The sequence below is a fragment of the Tenrec ecaudatus genome, chromosome 5, assembly GCF_050624435.1.
Source record: "Tenrec ecaudatus isolate mTenEca1 chromosome 5, mTenEca1.hap1, whole genome shotgun sequence".
Taxonomy (NCBI): domain Eukaryota; kingdom Metazoa; phylum Chordata; class Mammalia; order Afrosoricida; family Tenrecidae; genus Tenrec; species Tenrec ecaudatus.
In genome coordinates this window covers 141,034,668-141,047,651 of record NC_134534.1, presented here as the reverse complement: position 1 = coordinate 141,047,651, position 12,984 = coordinate 141,034,668, and the positions used below count along the sequence as shown (strand labels likewise).

The window sequence follows — 12,984 nt, the reverse complement described above, 5'->3', positions numbered from 1 at the left end:
CTCCCTCATCTCTTCCCACAGGCAGAGTCGATTTCATTTCTGTGTATACATTCCATCTGGAGAAGTTCAAGTGAACAGCTGCTGCTTCTGGTATTGGAAAAGGTATTTGCTATGAAAAAGGCATTGGTCTTACAAAATTCTATCATGATTACATGATTCCAGCTTCATTTCTATCACCATGATCATATTTTTCAACTACTGTTCCTTCTTTGTTTCCAACTTTTGCATTCCAATCACCAATTATTATCAATACAACTTGATTGCATGTTTGATCGATTTCAGACTGAAGACTTTCGTAGAATTCTTCAATTTCTTAATCTCTAGCTTTACTGGTTGGTACATAAATTTGAAAAGTAATAGTTGTATTGACTTGATTTCCCTGAATGCTGATATATATAATCCTATCACAGACAGCATTGTATTTCAAAACAGGTCTTGAAATGTCCATTTTTTACTATGACTGCAACACTATTCATCTTGTGTCATTCTTGGGTCATACCTCTTACATTCTAAGTTCTGATTGTTAGATTTTTGCAAATGTTTCTTATCTGGCATTGTGTCCCCCAGCAAATGAGGATCCCAAGGGCTTCATTCCCACAAACTTTCTCCTACACACGTCACCTTGATCATCTCTGCTCTGAGAAAGTAGCTCTTATGAGTGCTTTCCAACCTCAGGGTGCAGTCTCAACAATGTTCTGCTACCATTCATTAGGCCTTCAATAGCAGACAAGGTTTCAAAGGTGTGCATAGGTTTTCAGAGGCTATTTCCTCCAAAATGCCCAGTCGGGTCCTTCTTCCTATTCTGTTCTTAGTCTGGAAGCTCTGCTGAAATCTGTTCACTTTGGGTGACCCTGCTGGTCTCTGATATTTCATCTGAGCTATAAGCAACACACAAACCATGATATTATGACAAACTGACAGACAAGTGGTGGATAAAAGGACACTAGGTTTGCTGAAACATAGGATCAATAAAAAAGCGAAGGTCCTCCGTGAGGTGCATTTGCACAGTGTCTGCAACATTGGGCTCAAACATAACAAGAATTGTGAGAGTGGCACAGGGCCTGGAAGTGTTTCACTCCGTTTCACACAGGAACGCAGTGAGTCAGAAGTGAATGCACAGCACCTAACGAACACAATGTGAGTTTTCGTAGACCGAGTCTTTTGACATTCCCTACATCATGTTTTGTCCATTCAATTCTTTATTGTTGAGCTCATTAGCTTTAGCTACTCCATCTTCAAGGCCAAGTTTCAGAGTCCCTTCAGACTTTTTTGGGTAATTTTGTTACTTTCTCATCTTTTAAAGGATTCTTTACTTTATCGTAGTATGTGGTATAATGTCCTAATTATGACAAACAATCACAAACATATGAAGAGGAATCTAGTTGATTTAAAAGAGCAGTAACATTGACAAACCTTTGGTTATAGACTGGATAAAGAAAAAAACGCAAATATCTAAAAATCAGAAACTAAAGTAGGACACAGCACACAGAAATAAAAGGATTATGAACAGTTGTATGCCAAGAAATTAGATAACTAAGAAGAAATGGATATATTTCTTGAAATACACAAACACCCTACTCTGACTCAAGAATTGTTAATGTCAGCAGGCCAATAACATGCAAAGAGATTGAACTGTGTTCACTGGAGAATTTTATAAAACATTTATAAGCGATATACTCCAATTTTATTTAAACTTTTATAAAAATAACAAGAAACAGTTTCCAATTCTATGAGGTGATCATTACCAAGACACCGAAAACCAATCACAAGAAAAAGGAAACTACAGATCAACATACCCAAAGAATATGACACAAAAATACTCAAAATACTAGAAAATCTACCTTTTAAAAATAAGCATATTAAGAGAATTATACATCATGGCCGCATGGGATTTATCTCAGGAACGCAAGGGCTCAACCCTAGTAAAGCATACAATACACTTATCTGGTGCGTTAGGCTGGGTTCTCTAGAGAAGTAAAATTAGTGATGCTTATACAAGGGGGTACCCCCCACCCCGACAAAATGGATTTTTTTAAAGCTATGTATTTAATTATTTTTTTTTACAAAACAACCTTATCACCTTCTAAGTATGCGCTATTACACTTAGTACATTTGTCAAATCTGCTATTCCATTCTTGGAAACATTTTTCAAACTCAGCTGTTTGGATGACGACAGCACCTCTCTCGGTTTTTTTCTTCCCTCTTCTATGACACCAAATTTCCATCCTTTCATGTCCCACTGCATTTGCAGAAGCAAAAAGAAGTCTCACGGAGTGAGGCCAGGTGAGTGAGGTGTGTGGGGCAAGGGAGGCATGCTGTTTTAACCAAAAACTGACACACCGAGATGGCTACATGAACAGGTACAATGCCAAGGTGGCAAAAGCAGTACCCCATCTGCCACAAATCAGGTCTTTTTTTTCACACACTGTTATGCAATATTTTCAGAACCTCTAAATAGAAAGCTAGATTAACAGTCTGACCTGGTGGAATGAACCCCAAATGCAATACGAGTTGGCATTTAACCTTTGTTGAAATGAGAAAACCACTCATACACTTGAGTTTTTCCTATAGCGTTGTCCTTGTAACCTGTGTTCAACATCACAGTTTCTGTGGCATTTTTCCTCAGCAGGAAACAAAATTTCATAGTTGCATACTGTTCTCTTAAATCAGCCATCACAAAAAAAGAAGTTTGAGTGAAACTGCTTTTATCAAAAAATTCACAGTGACCAGGGAATCTTCCCAGGCGATGCCACTGGGTGCACTAACTCAGAGCAAGTTACTTGCTGCTTGCCTAGCAGGAAATATGCGTACTATGAAAGCTCCACTCCACTCAGCGCAATTTTGTTTTTTGGGGGGAGGGTACCCTCTTGTATACGTATGTGCATAGAAAGGAACTTATATCAAGAAATAGCTCACACAGTCATATAAACAGGTCAATCTAGTCCAATTCAAGTCTTTAGGTCAGATGTTAACAGGACTTCTGACTCATGTAGCTTTGGGATGGGAGTAGAGGGGTGATGAACCAAGAAATAGGGGAACCACTGGCTGGCGGATGCAAAGTTAAATAAATTTAAGATTGGCAGGCAATATGGCAGGAGTTCAATGAACTAGATTGAAGATCCAGACCTAGTAGAAATTACAAGCTTTCCTAGAGAGCGCTTAAAAATGAGAAGGTCATATTCCAAAGAAGTCTCTGTTCCTTACATCAAGATTGTGATTAATCAAGGGAGCTGCTAGACACCACAACTGCAAGCTTCTCACAGAATCGATCATGTTATGTTAGACCCCATCTTTGAGTTATACATTGTATTTGATCACATCAAGGGAGATAATTGTCGAACTATGGAGAATACACAGTCACTATACCAAAAAAGAACTGACTGACATTCAACCATATCAAGAGGTAGCATCTGAGCAAGAACCAAGGGTACTGAAAAAAGGAGCTCAAGATGCATTGAAAACATTAGTCAAAAACAAGGTTACAGGAATTGATGGAATATCAACTGAAATGTTTCCACAAGCTAATGGAGCACTGGAAGCACTCATTCATCATCTATACTCGGAAATTTGGAAGGCAGGTACTTGGCCAACTAACTGGAAGAGATCCTTATTTGTACACATTGCAGAGAAAGGTGATCCAACAATGTTCAAATTATAGAAAAATATCATTAACAACACACGCAAGTAAAATTTTGCTGAAAATCATGCAACAACAGTTGCAGCATTACATTGACAGAGTTTCAGGCCAGAGTCAGAAGAGGATGTGGGACGATGGATAGCATTGCTGATGTCAGATGGATCTTATCTGAAAGCAGAGACGGCCAAAAAGATGCTTAACTCTTGTTTTATTGATGATGCTGAGGTAGTGAATGGTGTGGACCATAAAAAACAGAACAGACTGTGGATAGCTGTGAGAAAATAGGAATGTCAGGACACTACATTGTGTTCATGTAGAATTTATACAGCAATCAAGAGGAAGTTGCACGAACTCAACAAAACGGCATAGTTGGAAATCTGGAAAGGTGTGTATCAGGGTTCTAGCCTCTCACCATAATTATTCAATATGTAGGCTGAGCAAATCATCAGAGAAGCTGGATTGTGTGAAGAATATGACATCAGGATAAGAAGAAGGCTTATTAAGAACTTGAAACAAGCGGCCATCTAGCTCAGAAGAAACAAAGCCCACATGGAAGAAACACATCAGCCTGTGTGATCACGAGGTGTCAAAGGGATCAGGTATCAGGCATCATCAGAACAAAAAAAATCATATCATTGTGAATGAGAGGGTTAGTGCAGAGTGGAGACCCAAAGCCCATTTGTAGGCCACTGGACCTTCCCTTACAGAAGGGTCTTGGGGAGGAGACGAGCCAGTCAGGGTGTGATGTAGCAACGATGAAACATACAACTTTCCTCTAGTTCCTAAATGCTTCTTCCCCAGCCCACTATCGTGACCCCAATTCTACCTTATAAATATGGCTAGACCAGAGGATGTACACTGGTACAGATAGGAGCTGGAAACACAGGGAATCCAGGGCACATGATCCCTTCAGGACCAGTGGTGAGAGTGGCAGTACCAGGAGGGTGGAGGGAGGGTGGGTTGGAAAGGGGGAACTAATTACAAAGATCTACATATAACAGACAACAGAAAAGTGGGTGAAGGGAGACGTCAGACAGTGCAAGATATGACAAAATAATAACATAAATTATCTAGGGTTCATGAGGGATGGGGTAGTGGGAAAAATGAAGAGCTGATGCCAGAGGCTTAAGTGGAGAGCAATTGTTTTGAGAATGATAAGGGCAATGAATGTACATATGTGCTTTACACAATTGATGTGCGTATGGATTGTGATAAGAATTGTATGAGCCCCTAATAAAATGATTTTTTTAAAAGAATAAGTTCCAAAATTGAATATGAAAAAAAAAGAACTTCAGATATGCAGATGACATGACCCTGTTTGCTGGAAGTAAGGGAAACTTGAAGAGGTTGCTGATGAAGATTAAACTTGCAGCCTTCAGTATATAGTACAACTCAATGAAAATAAGTAAAACTCACAACTGGAACAATAGTTAACAACCCGATGAATGGAGGAAATGTTGAAGCTGTAAAGCACCTTGTCTTGCTTGGACCCACAATCAATGCTCATGGAAGCAGCAGTCAGGAGATGAAAAGATGCAATGCACTGGGTAAATCTGCTGCACAAGACCTCTTCAAAGTGTTGTCAAGGACTCTGAAAGTTGCTGTGAAAGTTGGACATTGGATAAGATGGAAAAATAATTGGTGTGCTTGAATTATGGTGTTGGAGAATACTATTGAAAGTGCCATGGGCTGCCAAAAGAACAAACAGATCTGTCATGGAAGAAGTACAGCCGGAATGCTCCCTTGTTCTATTCCCACAGCTGCCTCTTGATCTCTGTATAGATTCTGCATGTGCACAGTGTAGTGTTCTGTGATTCCCACTCTCCTCAAGGCTATCTAGTTTGTTATGGTCTATACAGTTCAGTGCCTCAGCACAGTCCATAAAACACAAGTAAACATCTTTGTGGTATTCTCTGCTTTCAGCCAAGACCCATCTGATATCAGTAATGATATCCCTTGTTCCATGTCCTCAGAACCATGCTCCTTTGTCTCAAGTACTTTAGATATGAGGACATCATGCGTGGTAAAGTAGCAGGGCAGTGAAAAAGAGGAAGACCTTCAATAAGATAGACTGATTCGGTGGATCAAGCCTAAGAACAATTGTCAGGATGGCATAGGTCCAGGCAGGAGTTTTGTTCTGTTGTACACAAGGTAGCTACACGTCGGAATCAACTCAATGGCACTTTACAACAACAACAACTGGCCCTGGCCTGAACCCAGGCCCAACCAAATGGATACAAAATCTAACTATCACACTTTACCAAGAGGGTCAGTAAGGAAGAAACATCCCTTCAACAAGACAGATTTGACACAGTGGCAGCAGCAATGGGCTCAAACATACCAACAATGGAGACGATGGCACAAGACTGGGAAAAGTTTCATTCAGCTGTACTTGGGCCATATGAGTTAGAACTGACTGGACCATGCATAATCATAGTAATAAAAACAGGTAATGAAGACTAGCTATAGAGAGACCTGAAAAGGATATAACATAACAGTACATGGCAGTTTATCATTAGGTCACAAACAAATTAGTATTATTAACACAAATAAGCTCCATTGGAGTTTAAAAGGAGAGCTTCAGGGAAGATGATGACACTTCAGCTGGACCTTTAAAAATGGATCAATCCTGAGTGGCAAAGGTAATGAAGGACAGTTTGTGTTACGTATGCAAATGTTGGTGAATCATTGTATAAAAAAACCTTCTCATCTAAATAAAAAAGGGATATTGATGCAAACGAGGGTGGTTGGAATGGAGACCCAAAGCCCATCTGTAGACAACTGGATATCCCCCACACAGAAGGATTATAAAGAAGGGATGATTCAACCATAATGTAGTATAACTCTGACGAATCACACATCATTCTTCGAGTTCCTGAATGCTTCCTCTCCCCACCAACTACCATGACCCAGTTCTACCTTACAAATTCGGTTAGACCAGAGAACACACAATGGTGCAGATAAGAGCTCTCGAGACAAGGGGTTCAGGAAAGATAAACCCCTCAGGAACAGTAGTGGGAGTTATAATATCATGAGGGTAGAGTTAAGGTTGGGGAGGGGAAGATGGAGAAAGGGGGAACCCACCACAAGTTTGGATATATAGCCCCTCCCCCCAAAGGGGGTGAATAATAGACAGGTGGGTGAAGGGAGACAATGGACAGTGTAAGATACGAAATAATAATAACAATATATAATTGATCAAAGATTCACAAGGGTGGGGGATGGAGAAGGGAGGGGAAATAAGAGAAACTTATACCAAGGGCTCAAATAGAAAATGTTTTGCAAATGATGATGGCAATATATGTACAAACATGCTTGATACAAATAATATATGAAATGTTATAAAAGAGGTAAAAGTCCCCAATAAAAATGATTTTTTAAAGAAAAGAAAATAGAAAATAATAAAAACGGAAACAACTTTTAAATGGGTAAAAAAATGTGGGGGATGAATTTAACAAGGTCGAAAGAGAGCTAGTCCATGAAAGACTTTGAATATCAAGCTAAGGAGCTTGAGTTGTATCTTGCTAGCAGATGAAAGCCACTGAGAATGTAGGTATATCAATAATGCTACTGTCAGAGAAGGAGTTCTAAATAGACTACTTCTCTAAGTCTTTACAGTATTCACAATTTTTCCCTTGGAAACATTCCTTTTCCCAAACAGATCCGAATTTTTTTTGTGTGGCTTTAAAAAAAGGCTCCCTCTACTTAAAAGTGGCCCTAAGAATGATTTCAAAATTTAAATACAAATAACAAAACTCCCTTTAAAGCAACACATCATAAATAACAATCTTTTTCACATATCTCATGATTAAATAGTAGCATAATTTAGTGCTTTCAAGAAATACCTCAAAGTCTGATAGATTTGTTAATTCTGCTCTCCTGGGAAACTTGCTCTGTAGGGTTTAAAAACATCTTAAATTTAAGTGTAGATTATTTGCTTATCAGTGGCTTTTGAGAATTAATTTTTATAACATCATTTTGAATCTACAAGGCAAGCAGAAAATAGTTCACAGAGCCTAGTAAAAATGTAAATCCATGAGGAAAAAAAGCAAAGCTAAGGACATGGTGGCAAGATTTATCATCCAAAATTTACCTTTATTTGCATGTTAAGTGAATATAGAAATCTCGATTCACATACTATCTAGGCCTTAGAGTTTATCAGACACAGCTCATCTTATTACAAAGAAGAAAGTATTATCTTTGAAGAGAGAGAGTCTAGAAATTCATAGGGGAAAAATCAGAAAACATATTGGAGTCTTATAGTCACGGAGAAGTGAATCCATGAAGTAGAACCACTTTCTAAGTTGAGGAATTTCTAATAAAGTTTTTACCATACGTTAATAAAAAGACTATTTGATAAGTCTAAAACTGATCTCCTTTAATGTCTCTCTAAAATGAAAACCTTACACTTATTTTATAATGCTTTCCCATTCCAAAATCACTTTTGCACTATCTCATTTGGCCCTTAAAAGTCCCCTGTAAAGTAGGGAGAGACGTAAGTAGCAAATCCCAAACTAGGATTTGTGTATTGCAATTCAGCAGTCTCACCACTTCACCACAGACTGTTTAAGCAAGATCAGTGCCAATGTCCCAGTGGGTTTCACTTGTAAAGGTTGAAATCTTAGGTCCAGTCAAAGTATAAATTAGCTTACAATTTCTATTAGGTGTGGGGTAGGAAAGTGAGTTAAAAACTTATATTTCTTCTTCTGTGCATACCTTAAAGGTTGTCTTTCCTAAAGTGGAAATTTTATGTGGCCATATTTATGCATAGCAACATTAAGAGAAAAGTAAATTTATATAAATGTTATGTTTTTTCCCCACAGACATTTCCATAAAGACCCATAAAAACACCCAAAAGACTGCATTTAAAACTAACAATGAAAAAATATTCTTAAAAGGAATTTGAAAGCATACAAAACTGTCAGAAATTCATTTGAACCATTAAATTATATAGCTCAGGGAAATAAAATACTTTGGGCACATGAAATAAATGCATGTTCAGTTGTACTTCTAATCGTCTCCTTCAGAAAACTCTGTTATACAAACGGATAAAGAGTTCACATGCACTCAAGTAAAGATAAGAGCTGAAAATACAGGGCATCCAGGACAGATCAATCCCTTAGGACCAATAATGAAAGTAGCAACAACAGAAGGGTAATGGGAAGTAAGGGGAAACCAATTACAAGGATCTACAGATAATCCCCTCCCAGGGGGACAGAAAACCGAAAAGTGGGTGAAGGGAGATATAGGTCAGTATAAAACATGAAAAAATAATTTATAAATTATCAAGGGTGTGGGGACTTCCGGGAAGATGGTGACTGAGTAACACATACCAGAGGGACTCCACAGAATTCAGCACAGGAGGGTGACTAAGAGGGAAATTCAACACTGCTGGATCACAGGAGGAGCATCATAAAGGTAAGTCGACACAGATTCACAAGGGTTTGAGGGGCTGGGGGCTTTTGGCTTACCATGGTAGAGGCTAGCTAGGACTTGACCTTAGCCCCACCACTGTCTCTGTTGCAGCCAGGACCATTTGGAGCGGATGTAGGGTGGCTTAATCTCAATACAGCCACAGCTTACTGCTGCCTTAGGGCAGGGATTACAACCTTGCGGGCCTCAACGCCAGGCCCACCCCCACTGCCTACCTGCTATGATTTCTGAGAAGATAAATGCTCCAGCCCCAACTCATCTCCACCACGCTGGAGTTCCCCGCGTTGTTTCGTTCAGTGCGAGTCACCACAGCAAATATCTGAGAATGAAGAAAACCTGAAATTATTTGGGAAGTGTAACAATCCAAATGGCCATGAGCACAATTATAAAGATTGATCCAGCTACAGGAATAGGCATCAATCTGACTGACCTCATAAAGTACACAGAGGAAGGAATTATGAAGCCCCTCGATCATAAAAATCTGGATCTAGATGTCCCGTACTTTGCAGATGTTGTGAACACAACAGAAAATGTAGCTGTATATATCTGAGAAAACCTCCAGAAATTTCTTCCTGTGGGATTGCTTTATAAAGTAAAAGTATATGCAACTGAAAACAAACAAACAAACCAAAAAACCTTGCAGCCCCATGGGCAGGGATGGGGCTCAGCTATAGTGTTACTTTTGTTTCCCTCTCTTTTCCCTAACCCCCACAGTCTCAGCCGGCTTAATTTATTTTTTCTCTTTCCTCTTTTTCTCTTCCCTGGTCTCTCACACACCACTGCCAACTTCCAAACCACACCCCGTAGCCTAGGGAATTTACGCCTGTCCCCCCACCCAGTTAGGTGAGCTCCACCCTGTGCAGCATAGTCAAGCTTTGGCCAACCTCCACCAAGGGATACTCTGCCCAACTTCTTTTTTTTTTTTTTTTTAACAATTTATTGGGGCTGATACAATTCTTTTCACAGTTCATACATATACATACATCAATTGTATAAAGCACATCTGTACAGTCTTTGCCCTAATCATTTTTTTCTCTTTTCTTCTTTTACATTTTATTAGGGACTCAAACAACTCTTACCACAATCCATACATATACATACATCAATTGTATAAAGCACATCCATACATTCCCTGCCCCAATCATTCTCAAGGCATTTGCTCTCCACTTAAGCCCCTTGCATCAGGTCCTCTTTCCCCCCCCCCCCTCCCTCCCCATTCCCCCCTCCCTCATATGCCCTTGGTAATTTATACATCGTTATTTTGTCATATCTTGCCCTATCTGGAGTCTCCCTTCCCCCCTTCTCTGCTGTCCCTCTCCCAGGGAAGAGGTCACATGTGGATCCTTGTAATCAGTTCCCCCTTTCCAACCCACTCACCCTCCACTCTCCCAGCATCGTCCCTCACACCCTTGGTCCTGAAGGTATCATCCACCCTGGATTCCCTGTACCTCCAACCCTCATATGTACCAGTGTACAGCCTCTGTCCTATCCAGCCCTGCAAGGTAGAATTCGGATCATGGTAGTTGGGGGGAAGAAGCATCCAGGATCTGGGGGAAAGCTGTGTTCTTCATCGATACTACCTCACACCCTAATTAACCCATCTCCTCTCCTAAACCCCTCTATGAGGGGATCTCCATTGTCTGCCCAACTTCTTACCAAGGATTTCCTGCCTGTGTGGTTGGGGGAGCTCCTAGTCTTCCTCTGTTGTCCTACGTGACTGAGGGAACTTCCTCCTGCCTACCTTAGTGCCTCACATGGCCGAAGGCAGCTTGGACAACACTTGCCAACGTTCCAAGATGCTGCAGGAAACTCTGCCCAACCGCCTCAGTGATCTACCTGGCCAGGGAAATTCTGCCCACCATTCATGGTGTTCTACACCAAAGCATGCAACCCAACAGCCTTCTGGGGCACTCCCCTTGAGAGTGAAGCCAAAGGACGATAAAGTGGTAGGTTAAATCCATAGTGACACTAGCTATAGGCAGTCCAAAGAAGCATTCGTACAAGTCTCCCAGAGCGATCCAGTGCTCTTCGACTCCCTGGAAAATAGTATCTGGCTCCTCTAAAACAATGCAATGCAAACAGCCATCTGCCCCAACAACCTCAACGAGAAAACAGGAGAAACAAAAGGCAATGGCAGAAGATGTCTCAAACATAACGACATGCATAAAAAAGGCAGACATTGAGCTGCCACAGAAAAATGTTCAGCTAGCTGCTTGGAGTCATATAGGATATGAGGGAAACAATACAGAAAAAGGATGAAATCATAGAGGAGATAAAAGTCATACACCAAAGGGAACTACAAGAACTTAGGAAGGAGATAACAAAAACCAGTAGCAGAAACACAGACTTCAAGAATTGGCGGGAGGAAGCAGTGAAATGCGTGAGTGACTTGGAGGACAGCCAAGCAGATTTTAACAAACGCAAACAAAAATCTAATAAGCTCATCAGAGAAGCTGAAGAAAACTGAAGAGCTATGTCTGATGCTATGAAGCAGAAAAACATTAGAATTATTGACTTACCAAAGGAAGACAAAACAAAGAAGTCATCTGGAACAATAGTGAGATAATTCTTGGAGGAAAATTTCCCCAGCTTACAGCTAAACTAAATCCCAAGAATAAGTCACCAAGGCACATAAGAGTTATAATATCCAACTTTGAGAAAAAGGAGACAATCATGAGAGCAGCTAGGGAAAAACAAACAATAACATATAAAGGTTCCCAAATAAGAATATGCCCAGACCTATCATCAGAAACTATGAATAAGAGGAGAAAGAGGAGAAATTGAAGGAAAACAACGCAACCCAAGAATACTCTAGACAGCCAAATTATTGATCAAGATAGATGGAGAAGTAAGGAAAAGGTTCAAAGAATACGTTAGAAGAAACGCAGCCATACAAATGATCCTTTCCGAACCAGTATGGGCAGAAGAACAACACTCATCAAGCATAAAAAAGAGACCATCACAGAGAAAAAACTCACGAGAGGGCAACAAAGAGAAAACAGACCCCAAGATAGCATTGGCTTAAGGATGAGAAGTCAAGAATGATACACACACACACACACACATGCATAACACACTAATAAAAAAGGAAGGTAGGAAAACACCCAACACAAAAGGTATAAGATGACATCACAGAGTCCACAGATGGAGATAATAACCCTGAATATCAATGGACTGAACTCAGGCATTAAAAGATTGATGCTAGCAGACCGGCTTAGAAAACACAATTCATCAATCTGCTGCCTACAGGAGACACATCTCAAGGCAACAGACAAACACAGGCTGAGAACTAAAGGCTGGAGAAAGGCATACCAAGCAAACAGCAATTCAAAAAAATCAGGGGTTGCAATCCTAATCTCGGATAAAATTGACCTCAAAGTGCAAACCATAAAAATAATTAAGGAGGAACACTATATAATGCTCAAGGGAACGTTAGGCAAAGAACCACTAAGCATTGTAAACATATAGTTCCCGAATGAGAGACCCACTGAATAAGTCAACCAAACTTTCCAAAAGATGAAAAAAGAAATCACAGCCTCACAATTATAGTGGGTGACTTCAATACACCACTGTGTGAGAAAGATAGATCACAGGGAAGGAAACTCAACAAGGAGGCTATATATCTAAAGACTACAATTAGGCAATTTACCTGAAAGACATTTACAGAGTTTTTCATCCAAATTTTAAAAATTCACATTATTTTCAAGCTCACATGGCACATATTCGAAGATAGACTACATGCTGGGGCATAAGGCAAATCTACATAAATTTAAGTACATTGATATCATACAGACCTCTCTCTATGACCACTGTGCCATAAGGCTGAAATCGACAAAGGGAAGAAGAAGAAAACAATAGAAAACAATTGAAGGATGAATAACTATTTCAAAAGGAGTGCTTACTGGCACAGATCA

The 12,984-nt window shown here is 39.9% G+C and overlaps 1 long non-coding RNA gene across 1 annotated transcript in view; it reads right to left on the bottom strand.

The window, feature by feature from the left end:
- The window catches only part of LOC142448273 (uncharacterized), an 89,560-nt gene that overhangs the window by 56,543 nt on the left and 20,033 nt on the right, over nt 1-12,984 (bottom strand). Inside the window, exon 2 of the long non-coding RNA XR_012784516.1 lies at nt 9,286-9,389. This is a non-coding gene — a long non-coding RNA (uncharacterized LOC142448273). The remainder of the gene's footprint in view (nt 1-9,285; nt 9,390-12,984) is intronic.